The sequence below is a fragment of the Gopherus flavomarginatus genome, unplaced genomic scaffold, assembly GCF_025201925.1.
Source record: "Gopherus flavomarginatus isolate rGopFla2 unplaced genomic scaffold, rGopFla2.mat.asm mat_scaffold_34_arrow_ctg1, whole genome shotgun sequence".
Taxonomy (NCBI): Eukaryota; Metazoa; Chordata; order Testudines; family Testudinidae; genus Gopherus; species Gopherus flavomarginatus.
The window spans coordinates 3,958,359-3,973,535 of record NW_026115061.1 but is presented as its reverse complement, the minus strand read 5'-3'; the positions used below and the strand labels follow the sequence as shown (position 1 = coordinate 3,973,535).

Below are 15,177 nucleotides of genomic sequence, written 5' to 3'. Positions count from 1 at the left end.
CACTCACCTCAAAAAGACATAAAGTCCTGTGGCACCTTATAGACTAACAGACGTATTGGAGCATAAGCTTTCATGGGTGAATCCACACTTCGTCAGATGAATGTAGTGGAAATTTCCAGGGGCAGGTATAAATATGCAGGCAAGAATAAAGCTAGAGATAAGGAAGTTAGTTCAGTCAGAGAGGATGAGGCCCTCTTCTAGCAGTTGAGGTGTGAAAGCCAAGGAAGGAGAAATTGATTTTGTAGTTGGCTAGCCAGGCACAGAATTCCCACTACATTCATCTGACGAAGTGGCGATTCACCCATGAAAGTTTATGCTCCTGGATGTCTGTTAGTCTATAAGGTGCCAGAGGACTCTTGTCTCTTTTTACAAATCCTGGCTAACGCAGCTACCCTTGTGATACTCAAAAAGACAGTGTCCCCTGGTGGGTGTAAATCACTGACCTCTCTCCTCTCTGAGCACTGACTGCCCCTCTTTTCCTTGCCTCTCAGTCTGTGCAGATGGGACCTTTCCCTCTAGCGCTGGAGGATTCGCCCTTCTCATCTACCATTGTCTTAAGCAGCACAGTGAGAGGGAATCTTAAATGTACCAAGGTGACTTAGGAGCAGAAACCCTCCCAGACCTTGCATTCAGTTGGCACTTGCCCTCACTCAGCAGGATTAAAACTCCTGCAGGGAGACCGCTGGGCCACATCCCAGCTGGGTATGAGCAAAGCAGCAAGGTGAAAAAAAGAATCTGGTAATGCTGAGAATTGAACACAGAGCCTCATACATGCAAAGCATATGCGCTACTACTGAGCTACATGTTACACTCAGGACTGTCCTATTTCCAGAGCATCCAGTGGCCTAAGAGCAGCATGGAGGACACATTCCCTTTTCTGAGGGCCAAACCTGCTGTCCTGGAGGCTGCTGGTTCTTAGGGTCACTTTTCAGCAGAGCCAGATTCAATGTGTGGAGCAGAGAGAGTGGGTGACCTGGACTCAGAGTGCAGAGATACACTCAGCCCTCTCCCTTGCATTGGGTGGGTGGTGCGGCCACCTCCTGCTGGAAAGTAATGGGAGGGGAGGGGCGCTGTGAGTCGCTCAACACCTGACTCTGGTGACAGCAGTGGTGTGGGAAGCTCCAGGTATTTCTAGAATCTGCTCTTTCCACCTGCCTGTGAAGTCCAGCTTTCCCCAGCACATTCACTGCGGTGCAATTGGGTCACTGTTTCCATGGCTGAACAGCAAAGAATCACTCTCAGTTTCCCTTCTAGCTGCAGCAGAATTAGCCTGTGTCAGTGGTTAATGAGGTGGATCTAGTTGTAGATTGTTATTCATTCCGGCCTTGGTATGAAAAAGTTTATAGTCATTGATTTGCTGCTTAGGCATTTCAGCTGCCACCTCTGCTAAAGGTCCACTGAGCTGTGACCTTAATTCTACCATGTACTGGTCTTCGGGGATGCTGTACCCAAAATAGGCTCTTTCAAAATTTTCCAAGAAGGCCTCGCTGTCATCACCTGCCTTGTAGGTGGGAAATTTCCTGTGCTGTGGAGCAATAATTGGTGCCGGGTTGTTAGGGTTGGCTGGCACATGCAGCCCAGCTTTTGCCAAGTCCAGTTCATGTTTTCTCTGTTTTTCCTTCTCTTCATTTTCTTTTTGTTGTTTTTCCATTTCTCGGCGGTGGGCCACCTCTTCTTCTTCTTGCTTCCTTCTGTGGGCCAACTCTTCTTCTGCTTGTTTCCTTCGGTGGGCCACCTCTTCTTCTTCTAGTTTTCTTTTGTGTGCTGCCTCTTTGGCTGCCTGTTCTCTTTGGTAGGCTGCCAGTTTGATTTGTTCTTCTCTTTCTTTCATCTCCATTTGTCGCCTGTGTTCAGCTTCTTTGAATTGCTCTTCGGCCTCAATTTTTGCCTTAGAAGTCATGATTCCTGTTTTCTTGTGTTGGGGTGCCCTTCGGTGTTTATCTTCTGAACTGCAGGTTCTCTGTTGCCTCCTGAAGTCTGCCTAGCAACAGTGCCTTTAGCTAATCTTCAATGTTAAGTAAACCTGAAAAACCACTTTATTTGCATGTATATAGTGCTGGTAATGACTCCTAATGGGAGTGCTATTGCATGACAAAAGACCTGTAACAGCTCCTTAATGGCTTCTTGCTTAACATGCAAGCCACAAACTGCCAGAGAGAGCAGAAAAAAAAATTCTCTCTGGTTCCCTTTTAAAACCAAACTGTTTCTCTCTGCTAAAAAGCCCTTAGCAGAGAAAAGAAAAATATAATATTCCTACTGGCTTCTGGATTCTGTCTATATCCCAACCGCTGCTACTCATATCATAACCTTAGTCCCAGATTTGGACCTTAGCGTCCAAAATATGGGGGTTAGCATGAAAACCTTTAAGCTTAGTTACCAGCTTGGACCTGGTACTTGCTGCCACCACCCAAAAAATTAGAGTGTTTTGGGGCACTCTGGTCCCCCTGAAAAACCTTCCCTGGGGACCCCAAGACCCAAATCCCTTGAGTCTCACAACAAAGGGAAATAATCCTTTTTCCCTTCCCCCCTCCAGGTGCTCCTGGAGAGATACACAGACACAAGCTCTGTGAATCCAAACAGAGTGACTCCCCCTCTCCGTTCCCAGTCCTGGAAACAAAAAAGCACTTTCCTCTTCACCCAGAGGGAATGCAAAATCAGGCTAACAAATCCAACACACACAGATCTCCCCTGATTTCTTCCTCCCACCAATTCCCTGGTGAGTACAGACTCAATTTCCCTGAAGTAAAGAAAAACTCCAACAGGTCTTAAAAGAAAGCTTTATATAAAAAGAAAGAAAAATACATACAAATGGTCTCTCTGTATTAAGGTGACGAAATACAGGGTCAATTGCTTAAAAGAATATTGAATAAACAGCCTTATTCAAAAAGAATACAAATCAAAGCACTCCAGCACTTATATTCATGCAAATACCAAAGAAAAGAAACCATATAACTTACTATCTGATCTCTTTGTCCTTACACTTAGAAACAGAAGATTAGAAAACAGAACTACTTCTCCAAAGCTCAGAGAAAGCAGGCAGACAGAAAACAAAGACTCAGACACAAAATTCCCTCCCCCCAAAGTTGAAAAAATCCGGTTTCCTGATTGGTCCTCTGGTCAGGTGCTTCAGGTGAAAGAGACATTAACCCTTAGCTATCTGTTTATGACAATTCCCCACCTTGACAATTCAGACAGTCCCTTTCCTACTCAAATCCCCAGCACCTCGGTGATCCTGGTAGCAGAGGTTGGGTCCTGAGACTCTGAGCGTCCTTTTTACCCTCCACCTGGAGTGAACTCAGCTTTTCCCCCATCCCAGACAATCCATGAAATAACAACAGGGGCATAAAGAAAGAGGGGAGGGAACATCTCACTGCCAGGGCTGGATGTGCCCAGGGCCCCAACTCATCCATTGTTTCCATGGAATTTGGCCCCTTGCTTTGCACAAGGGACAGAGAAAGATCTTGCTGTTCCTGTGGCTGTGCAAGGAAAATGGTGCTTCTGTATGAAAGAGAGGGGGGAAATGGCCCCATGATGGGACAATATCCTCAGGATTAAGACCTAAGGACTCAGGCTGAGAGCTGATTTAACTCCACTCATCTGGGATTTAACAAATTGTCTTCCATGGAGCAGGGCCAGTTCCAGTGTTTTTGCCACCCCAAGCGGAAAAAAATATAAAAAAGCTGCAATCAGCAGCAGCTCTACCTCTGCCAGTTTTGGCAGCAAGTCTTTCCCTCCGAGAGGGACTGAGAGGGACCAACTGCCGCAGAAGCCTCCCGATTCCATTGGCCGTCCCAGGTACCTGCTTGCTGCTCTAGTGCCTGGAGCCAGCCCTGCCCTGGAGACACTGGGAAGATGGGGGAATCAGGAAAAAACCACAGATTTGTTTACATTGCAAGTGAAGAATAACTTAAGCTTTTTTGGTTTAAAGCCTCTTTTCCCTGACTGGTAATTGAACCCAGGCCTTGGCAGTGAAAGTACCAAATCCTAACCACTAGACCACCAGGGAGCTGATAGCATAACTTTTCTTCGCACTTATGCTACACTTTCTTCGGCTACTTTCTATCTACTTTCTGAAACCGCTCCATTGTCCACTCCCTGAGGGGATAGGAGCAGAGTGCAGGAACCCCTGTGCTCAGGGGCACAATCTGAGCCCAACCCAAGTCACTGAAACAAACTCAAATGATGCTTCCTCCAGCAGGACCACAGAGCCACACAAAAAAACCCCATGAGGAACAATCCTCCTCTGCCTTCATTTACCCCATCGCAACTCTCTCAGCAGCCGACTCTTGCGGGAAGGACTGAGCTGATAGGAGCTCTGGCTTAGAGACTAAGGCAGGGGTGTTGCTACCCCTTGATGTGAGCTGATCACATTCTCACTCTGTGTTACGGGGCTCTGAGCTTTGCCATCTTGTGAGTTCTGAGTGCTGAGCCCCCCGGACCCTTCTGCTGGGAGCATGGTGATTGCACAACAGCTGCAAGCCCCTTTCCCGTCTCCTTGTCCTCCTCAGCTTCCCCAGACCTTCCCCACAAATGGTTCTATCAGGCGCTGGAGGGATCTAAGCACCTGCAGGTTTCCCTCACCCACCTCTTAAGGCAAACAGTGATTCCCTTCTCTGACACTCCTGAGCCTGGGCTTCTTTTGAGTTTTTCCCCAGGGGACCTGATGCCCTGTGAAAATGTGTGTGTGGCACATGGGGAACTCAAACTCACACACTCCCCCAGTAGATGAGTCCAACAGAACCTCCCCTTGGTGGGAGAATCCTAAATTCCACCCTCCCACCCTGGTTATTCTGACCAGCTGATGGCGGCAGCATGCTAAATCAACCCCAGCTCTCTGGGCTAGAAAGCAGCATCTAACCAGCCTTGTGACAGCTCTGGTTTGCTAGCTGGAGACATAACAAACCAGGAACGAAGGCAAATGTCAGACAGAGAACCTCAGTTCACAAATAAACACCCTCAGGCTCCTTCTACACTGCGACTGGGCAGTTGACTGACTTTAAATCTAGCTAGCTCTATTGGTAGAGCATGATGCTCTTAATCCCACCATCATAAATCCAAGCCCCATGGAGGGTGGTAGCGACAGCCCTTAGGTGTCACTCTTCTGCTAATAGTCACAGATCAAAATGAAACAAACTCTCTATGCTCTTCGGCAGGTCATGTTTCTTCCTCTCTCTGAGCTTCAGTAAACCATGAAGAGAGAACAAACTGACTTTTGCATCCTCTGTTAAGAGAGTATTTTCTCCTCTTCCATTCTACCTCAGGCAAGAAGAGGGGATAATGAACCATTTTACGGATGTCTGCAAAGAGAAAAGTTTGGTCATTATTAATAGGACGATGATCAATTGGTCTCCATGTCCACTGACAGTAGGACAAGAATCAATGGGCTTAATCTGCAGCCAGGGAGATTCACGTTAGATGCTGGGAACAGCTTTCTAACTCTGAGGGTAGTTAAGCTCTGGAATAGGCTCCCAAGGGTGTCTGTGGAGTCACTGTCCTCGGAGATTTTTAAGAACAGGTTGAACAAACCTCTGTCAAGGATACTCTACATATACCTGGTCCCATAGACAACCTGCTCTGGCTCTGGTTCTCTCCTTCTGCTCCCTGCCTGGGCCGACTGCTGTGGGCACTTGACCCCACATGGCCCCCAATGCATCGTCTCTGCTTGGCCCTGCTTCAGCAGTGAGGGCTGGATTTCATGACCTCTCCAGGTCCTTTGCAGCCGTACAGCTCTATAATTCGATGCCATCTCAATATAATATAAACAACAACAAAGGTGGAAACACTCCAATCTAACATCTAACAATTCAGCGTGAAATGACATTCCACAGCACAAAGTGACAATACGTAGGAGTGCAAAGCTCGACAATTCAGCACCATGAAAATGAACGCCCCATGGGGCAAAATGACGCACTGCAAAAGAGCTCAGCTCAAACCAACGCAACACAAGCCAGTGCAAAAACCATACAACACGAAACAATGCATCAGAGTGCAAAGTGACACTGTGCAAAACAGCTCAGTGTGGGACAACGACACAGCACAAACCCACACAACAGAATCATATAGAAAGGTAGGGCAGGGAGGGACCCTGAGAGTCAGGACCAGGTCTCCCTAGGCCACCCCGACAGGTGTTTGAAGAACAAGGAAACAAAGTGCACCACACACTTATGTTTTTTGGATGAGCCAAGAAAAGGGAGCAGCATTGTCCCCCTTGGGTAGCCCCTGTTCAATTCCAGGTCAGAAAACAAAACTCTTCTGCAAGAATATCCAAAAAATGTTGTGTTTCACTTCACTTCATAAGTACAGTTGTGTGGCAATTAAGTGATGACCCTAAAGTTTCATTAAAGTGTGGGAAATATGGATGTATTTGAGAAAATGGCTTGGAATGAAGGAAGATAAAAAATTGATGGGTCGAGAGAACAGGCCCTGTTTCCCCCTGGTTTGGAGCTTCTCTCACAGCTACTGGAATAGAAAAGCTAAGCAAATGGTGTTCTATTGTTCCAAAGGAGATTGAAGTGAGGCCATTTTCTCCGGATAGAATTAATGGTAATATCAGGAGTGGGATGTGAAACCACGTCTCCATGCAGAGACCAGAACACCCAAGGGATTAGAAAAAAAGAGTCTCATAACTAGCACTTTAGACCAGTCCACCATCCTGATACTACAAAGAATATGACTTATCAACCCTAGTTTTCATTAATAGTTGATGAACTCTTTAGGGAGATCGAGATGGCACATCTCTTTCCACTCCTAGAGACCTTCTACAGCACAGCTGATTTTTAGACACACTCACCCAGATCTAAAGTTACACATTTCCTGGAGCTTCATGAGTTCTATGGTGTTGTAATCTCCCTGCTCACATTTTAAGTGAACAAAAGATGGGTGCTGGCATTCTGAGAGAGTAACGGTGAACCTCAAAATCCTGACCTGGGAGACAGACAGTTAAGCAACCAGCACCCACAACCTCTACCATGATAGCATCCTGTCTGGGGACAACTCACTTACCAACAGTTGGGGTGTGAAATCCTCATTTCTTTGTTGTTCTGTCACTGTAGTCCCCTCCTTCCTATTGTTGTCTGTATAATCTCTGTCTGGTTCTGTAACCGTTTCTGTCTGCTGTATAATTAAATTGTTGGATGTAAACCAATTAAGGCGGTGGGGTATAATTGGTTAGATAATCATGTTACAGTATGTTAGGATTGGTTAGTTACATTTCAATAAAATGATTGGTTAAGATAGAGCTAAGCAGAACTCCAGTTTTACTATATAGTCTGCAGTCAATCAGGAAGTAAGGGAGGAATGGGAATGGGAATGGGGGTAGCGGTAGGGGTAGGGGAATTGGAATTATGTTTTGCTAAGGGGGGGGAATAGGAACAGGAAATGGGAACAGGGACACAGGCTAGGCTTTGTGGTGTCAGAGCTGGGAAGGGGGACACTGAGGAAGGAAATTGGAATCATTGCTTGCTGGAAGTTTACCCCAATAAACATTGAATTGTTTGCACCTTTGAGCTACATGCATTGCTGCTCTCTGGTCACGCGAGAAGGACCAGGGAATGGGAGGGTGATGGGATAAACCCTCTAACAAGTACGTCTTTCAGGGTGTGAAAAACCCCAGGACCAGTATAATTAAGCTGATCTAAGCCACGGTTAGATAGTGCTAAGTGAAAGTAAAGATTGTTTCGTCAACATAGCTATTAGAGGGATAGAAAACTCCTCTTCTCATTGTAGCAACTGTCTTCTCCACAGTGCTATAGCAGTATTTTAAGTGTAGACAGCCTCAGAGTGAGACCAGATCCTGATCAGGCACTAAAACAGCACTGACAACACACTAATGGGTCCCATAGTCAGTAGGATCTGAACCTGCACGGGGAGACTCCAAAGGCTTTTTAGCCCATTACCTTAAGCACTCAGCCACAACTATTCAATATACAGCTGCTTCACTACACAATGATTCTGTTCTCACAGACCTGTCACTTCAAATGTCTCAGACCAACTCCCCCAGTGCACTCACGGCTGTGCATTAGTGTAAGTGTGTCCATGGTGAAAAGCAAGAGTTCCTACTCATTTCCTTTACAGCTGGAGCATGATGAGAGTGTGTTTGTGGCTAACGACATTGCTATAGATTGTTGTTGTCATAAACAGATAGTTAAGGGTTAATAGAACAGAAGTACTTCATGTCTCTTTTGCCTGTAAAGGGTTAACAAGTTCAGTGAGCCTGGCTGTCACCTGACCAGAGGACCAATCAGGGGACAGGATACTTTCAAATCTTGAGGGAGGGAAGTTTTGTGTGTGCTGTTAGTGTTTGATTCTTGTTCTCTCTGGGTTCTGAAGGTGACCAGAAGTGCAACCAGGTTTCTCTCCAATCTCTCTGATACAGTCTCTTATATGTCCAGAATAGTGAGTACTAGGTAGATAAGGCGAGTTAGGCTTATGTTTGTTTTCTTTATTTGCAAATGTGTATTTGGCTGGAAGAAGTTCAAATTTGTATTTTGCTGAAAGGATTTTAATTTGTACTTGTATACTTAGGCTGGGAGGGTATTCCCAGGGTCTATAGCTGAAAGACCCTGTAACATATTCCATCTTAAATTTACAAAGATAATTTTTACTGAGATTTACAAAGATTTTTTCTTTCTTTAATTAAAAGCTTTTCTTGTTTAAGAACCTGATTATTTTTTTTATTCTGGTGTGAGACCCCAGGGGACGGGGTCTGGATCCACCAGGGAATTGGTGGGGAGAAAGGAGGGAAGGGGGAGAGAAAGGTTAACTTTCTCTCTGTGTTAGGATTACTTTCTCTCTCAGGGAGAGTCTGGGAGGCGGAGAGAGAAGGAGGGGGGAAGGTGCATTTTCCTCTCTGTTTAAGATTCAAGGAGTTTGAATCACAGTGATCTTCCAGGGTAACCCAGGGAGGGGAAGACTGGGAGACGCAACGGGGGGAAAGGGTTTACTTTCCTTGTGTTAAGATCCAGAGGGTCTGGGACTTGGGGGTCCCCGGGCAAGGTTTTGAGGGGACCAGAGTGTACCAGGCACTGGAATTCCTGGTTGGTGGCAGCGCTACAAGTTCTAAGCTGGTAATTAAGCTTAGAGGAATTCATGCTGGTACCCCATCTTTTGGATGCTAAGGTTCAGAGTGGGGGTTTCTACCATGACAGTTGTTCATTCCCCACACTGACAATTCAGACAGTCCCTTTCCTATTCGAATCTCCACCATATCATTCCAATAGCAGGGGGCAGGATTTCTCTGGGGCACTGAAATGTTTCAGGGGGTTGATGCATGAATTAAGCATTGCATTCCATCCTTGATGTTTCATGGACTGACAACAGCAGTGTAAAGAAAAAGCTGAGCCAATATCTCACTGTCAGAGGTGAAGGTGGCCAAGTCCCCTCTGTCTCACCATTGCCATTGCAGGAGAGAAGGGTCCACTGGAATTGAATGCTCTGGCTCAGACAAGAGACACAGGGAGGCTTTACTGTTCATGGATCTGTGCAAAGGAAATTGTGTCTCTGTGTGAAACTGAGGAGGGAAATGAAATGTTCACATGGTGGCCCAATGCCCTAAGGAATGTGGGTGAAGGACTCGGCTGGGAAATGATTTTACAGGAGTTCGTATCAATTTATTGCCCTGATTAAAAGCTATGACTAAAAGGCAGCCACTGTTGTTAGTACTTGAACTGAATGGTTATCAAGTCCATTGCCTTAACCGGGGTAGTCGATTATTTTATCAAGACCCAAATTTCTTGGTTAAGATATAGTCAATGACTAGACTCCAGAGAAAATAATACACCGATGATAATAAGAATTTAGAAATAATTTGCAGTCACTATGGGCATAACTATGATGATTGTCTCGTGTTTCACTCTTTATATCTGGCACCACCGCCTTTCCCTTTAGTCTTGTAGTTTACCAAGGGTAAAACTAAACATCTCTTCAGATACAAGGGAGTGTTTGTGTTCATTCTTGTTAGCTACACAGGCATTTGTTGTAGCTGCTTTTAATCCTCCGGTTCTGCCCTGATAAGTAACATTTCAGGGTGTCACTGAACTGAAGGAGGGAGATCACTTTTTGACAGATTACGCCTCCTCTTAAATGTGTTTGGCTGGCTGGCAGCCCTGGTTCCCAGGTCTCTCCTGAGGGAAGAAAGTTTCTGTGCAAAATATTACAACTTTTAACAGAGAGGAGGGAAAAGCAATGGCCACATGATGGGGCCAGTATGTACCACAACATGGTTCTTTTATGTGGGATGACTCTGAAAATTGATTGATCTCCACTCCCTTGGATTTGAAGAGATGTTTAGTTGTGCACTTGGGAACCTATAAGGCTGAAGCAATTTTATGGATGGTGACACTACGATTGAAGGGTTTTTTAATGTTGTAGAAATCGTTAAAAACACTTAGCTTAAACTGGAACTGCCTGTTATTAAAGGCTGGTTTCCCTACATCAGTTCCATAAGCTCTGCTAGAAACTCTCTGGGTTCTCTCCTGCCTCGGTGGGAACTAGAGGGAAACATCCCCTGCTGCCCTTGGCTCTAGGCTGATTTTTCTGGGGAGGGGATGTGGAATTGATTTGTTTGCTGTTGAGAAGGGAGCCGGACCAGTTCTCAGGGAACCAGAACTCCCAGCATCTTCCCAGACCAACCCAGGCTGCTGCCCTGTCCCAGCCTTTGTTGCCCTGAGTGCCCTTGCATGTTTGACTCTAGAGCAGGCCTGGAGCAGCAGCTGAGGCAGAGGACAGCCTGGGCGGGGCAGATAAGAAGGAGTTTAACAAGCAAAAAAGGTAAAATGGCAGTGGAGTATTACCTTGGACTTGACGGTATTTCTCCATTGGTCTGTCTGCTTTGGGGCAGGGACAATAACACGTCCTGCTGCATTCGTTATTTCAAAAGGCAATTTAGGATTTTCATTCTCACACACGATGCACAAAGCAGGACTCAACCTTTGTCGTAAACTAAACAAGCTGCTCACAGATTCTGGCAGCCACAATGAGCATTTGGGTGAGAGCTCAGACCTGCCCCTTTCCCAGAGGGAGGGGGTCATCTGTGTGGGGACTGGACCACTGACCTACCCGCTCCTAACTCCCAAACTTTCAGTAGCTCTATTACCAGTGCCTGTGAGTGTTATTTAAACAATAAGAAAAACCACACTGGGCTAAACCAAAGGCACATCTAGCTCTGAATCTTGTCTTCTGACAGTAGCCAATTCCAGGTGCCCCAACAACCAGTTAACAAGGCACCACTGTGAGTTGAACTCAGGATCTCCTGTTTACTGAGCAGGTGCTTTAACCAGCTAAGCCATGGTGCCTGCTGTTACTTAAAGCAGACTGTCTGCCCGCCAACCCCCATAGGGGCCAGAGAAGCTTTGCTTGTGTTTGGATTCTGTAAAGCAGAGGAGCGGTGATGTTTTACTCCCAAGGTTTGTGTGAGTGATTCTTTGGACAGGTCTACGCTACAAAATTTGGTGGGTGTCACTACATTACACAGGGGTGTAAAAAATTCACATACACCCCGAGCAATGCAGTTATATCAACTTAATCCTGATGCAGATAGCGCTGTGTGAACAGGAGGGCTTCTCCCAGCCACAAGGCTGTTGAAGGGGCTTGGTTAGTGAATACCCAGAGAAAAGGTGGCCCATGACTCTTGCATGTGGGGAGGCTGGACGTGAGCGCTGGAAGCTCCCTAGAAGCTAGTCCGCCTCTTGCTTGCTCCTCTCTTCCCCTGAGGCCTCCTTGCCTGCTGCTCGTGCCTCTACACCCTCTGCCCCAAGGTCTGCCCACCACCCACACCTCTTTGTCCCCTGTCCTGCCCACCACCCACACCCCTCTGTCCCTCCCCTGAGACCTGCTCCACCCATCATCCACACCTCTTTGTCCCCTGTCCTGCCCACCACCCAAACCTCTCTGCCCCTCCTGTGACACCCATTCTGCCTGCCACCCACACCTCTTTGCCCCTCCCCTGACACCTGCTCTGCCCACCACCCACACCTCTTTGTCCCCTGTCCTACTCACCACCCACACCTCTCTGCCCCTCCCCTGAGACCTGCTCCACCCACCATCCACACCTCTTTGTCCCCTGTCCTGTCCACCACCCACACTTCTCTGCTCCTCCTGTGACACCCATCCTGCCTGCCACCCACACCTCTCTGCCCCTCCCCTGACACCTGCTCTGCCCACCACTCACACCTCTTTGTCCCCTGTCCTGCTCACCACTCACACCTCTCTGCCCCTCCTGTGCACCCATCCTGCCTGCCACCCACGCCTCTCTGCCCCTCACCTGAGCCCTGCTCTGCCTACTACTCGCACCTCTCTTCCCCTCCCCTGACCTGCACTGCCCACCACTCACAGCTCTCTGCACCTCCCCTGCCCAGCCCAGCCCAGCCCACCGCTTGCACCTCTCTGCCCTTCCCCTGAGACCCGCGGTGCCCACCTCTTTCTTCATGCTGCTGTTGTTATTCCATGAAACATCAAGGATGGAATAAAAAGTTGAGTTTACTTCAGGGTGAGGAAAGAATGGAGCCACCAACCCCCTGGCAAAGCTCAGTGCCTCAGAGAAAACCTGCTCCCTGCTATCGCAATCACTGATGTGCTGGGGATATGATGGGAAAGGGACTGTCTGAATTAAGGCAGGCCCCAGGGGATCGGGGAAGTGGGGGGGGGGGGGGGCGAGCACTGGGGGCGGGCAGGAAAGTGACTCTCCACAAGCGGCCCCTCCTCAGCTCATCTCTGCCCACCGTGTCTGTGGCTCCCAGCGCTGCTGGCCCCACTGACATCCCCCTTGGCTCTGGCTCCACTCAGGAGCAGCCGATCCAGCTCCAGGAGAGCACGAGCCCCCTGGGAATGGGACAGGGGTCAAGTGTCCCAGCCAGAGCGGGAAGGGGGCAGCCCAGGAGTTCTCAGACTGGGGATTACAGCCCCTCATGGGGGGGTGAGGTTATTATGTGGGGGGTCACAAACCGCCCAGCTCTGCAGGCAGCAGAAATGAGGGTGGCAATGGAGCAAAGTCTGCTGTGAAAAGTGATATTGACAAATGTCTTCACACCCCCAGTACTGAACAGTAACTATTTTAAAATCCCTTTTCTGCTTATAACAATAATTCAATCAAAGTGTGTTCTAGGCTTAATTTAAAAGTGGTGAGAAAAGTTAAATTCATTTTAAAGAATTGGGTTATAAATTAAGCATTTAAAATAATGTTAAATATGAAAAAATGTGTTTTGAATTGATGGGGGGTGTCGCACTCAGCACCTTGCTTTGTGCAAGGGGTCACCAGTTCAAAAAGTTTGAGAACCACTGGGTTACACAGGGAAAGAGCAAAGAGAGACACTGAAACAGGCCTGCAGGGGAACTATCCGGGGAGAGGAGTTCCCAGCTCACAAATCTTCCCCGCTCCATTTATTGTCCCATCCCTGGGCTGTATCGCCAGTGCCGAGGACATCACAGATCCCCCTCTCTGCCAAGGGTGCTTGCACAGGTAGTTCCTTCCTGCCGGGCCTCTGCCTCACTGAATAATTGCATATATTAATTGGTGCTCCTCCCCTCCCCCTGCTTCTTTCTGTGACCCTTCTGCCAACTGGAGTCAGCAGCAACATGGCCCAGGGTTCAATATCTTGGGGATCCTTTTTAACAACACAACACAGAACCTGCTCGAGCCCACACCACCCCTGGATGACTCTAGAGGCAATACTTCCCCTCCCCAGCACCGAGTCTGAGGCTGTGTCTACACTACCAGTGCCAACAATGGGTTCCGCTCGACAACGATCCACAGCAGTGTGGCCCGACACACATTCATTTTCATTCTCTGAGTCAGGAAAGCCACAAAAGCCTCTTCTTTTGTACTGGGGCAGACAAAAATAAGGTGACACTAAATTATTCTGATTGCTAAAAGCAGGTTTAGGGGGTTGTGTATTTTTGAAAAAAAAAATCAATACTGATCCTTCTAACTAGCAGCATGAGCTAAAAAAAAGAACGCGGACAAACCTTGTCAGTAACGGCTAATGTCCTAAATGGGAAATCAGCAGCAGGGAGAGCGTACAGTCTGAATGTGTATGACCCGACCCCAGCCCCCACCCCCACATAGCAGTAGCACTCTCTGTGCATTGGTGTGGTGGCTGAGTGGTTAACCAAGCAGTGACAATCCAAGGAGGTTCCCTCAATCAGTTTCACTCCTGAGGAGGTTCTGCACCAAAAAAATAAAAATTCTCTGCACTATATTTTAAAATTCTGCAAATTTTATTTGCCAATAAGTAAATGTGGAGGCTCCAGCATGGTAGAGGGGAGCAGAGGCTCCTGGCTGCACAGAGGTGACAGATCACTCTACAGTCCCCTCTCTCTTCCAGGGAACAGACTTAGTGGTGAGGTTGCACCTCTCTGCCGCCTACTCCAGGAGCCCCAAAAAGACTCCCCAAAGCTGCTCATGAGGGGTGCATGACCACTCCTGTGGCTTCCCTATCAGAAAGTCAGATCAGCTGGCCCTGGGGGCTCCTGCCACCACTACCGGCAGCACAGTGGGGCTAAAATGGATTCCTGCCCACCCTCGCTCTGCACGGAGCACCGCTCCCAGAAGCATCTGGCACGTCCCTGCGGGGTGTGTCTTTCACACACTCCCCCTGTCCCAAGCGCCAACTCTGCCATTGGAACTGCGGCAATGGGAGCTGCAGGGATGGTGCCTGCGGGTAGTGGTCCCAGGAGATCCCCCCCGGCCTCCTCCATGTAGAAGTTGCTGCCAGATGTGGATGCAGGTCACTTTCAGGAGCTGCCCAAGATAGGTGTCACACCCCAACACTCTGCCCCAGCCCAGATCCTGCACCCAAACTCCCTCCCAGAATCTGCCACCGCCTCCCCGGCCCATCCCAGAACCTGCACCTCATGTACCCAAACTCCCTCCCAGCACCTTAGGCAGAGGTTGGGGGAGGGGAAGGACTTGGACCCGTTCTGGGCATCAGCAAACATTACATAAACCTAGCAACCCTGAGCTGGTGCCCCAGTCACTGTACATCTCTCGCCTTCCAGGAGGGGGCTCTGTGTGGCAGGGGCTTTATTCCCTCCTTTAATCACTGTGGAAGGGTGAACAGGGAGATAATTTGTTCTTTTCTCTGCAGACAACTGGATTATTGCCAGGGCTGTAAATAAAGCCCAAGCTAGCAAAGGACAGTTTCAATCCATTGATCTCTGGGTTATGGGCCCCAGCACGCTCCC

At 48.1% G+C, this 15,177-nt stretch overlaps 1 non-coding gene across 1 annotated transcript; it reads right to left on the bottom strand.

The window, feature by feature from the left end:
• Positions 1 to 3,934: 3,934 nt before the first annotated feature.
• TRNAE-UUC (transfer RNA glutamic acid (anticodon UUC)) lies at positions 3,935 to 4,006 on the bottom strand. Its single transcript has one exon. It is a non-coding gene; the product is annotated as a tRNA-Glu (tRNA).
• Positions 4,007 to 15,177: the final 11,171 nt, after the last annotated feature.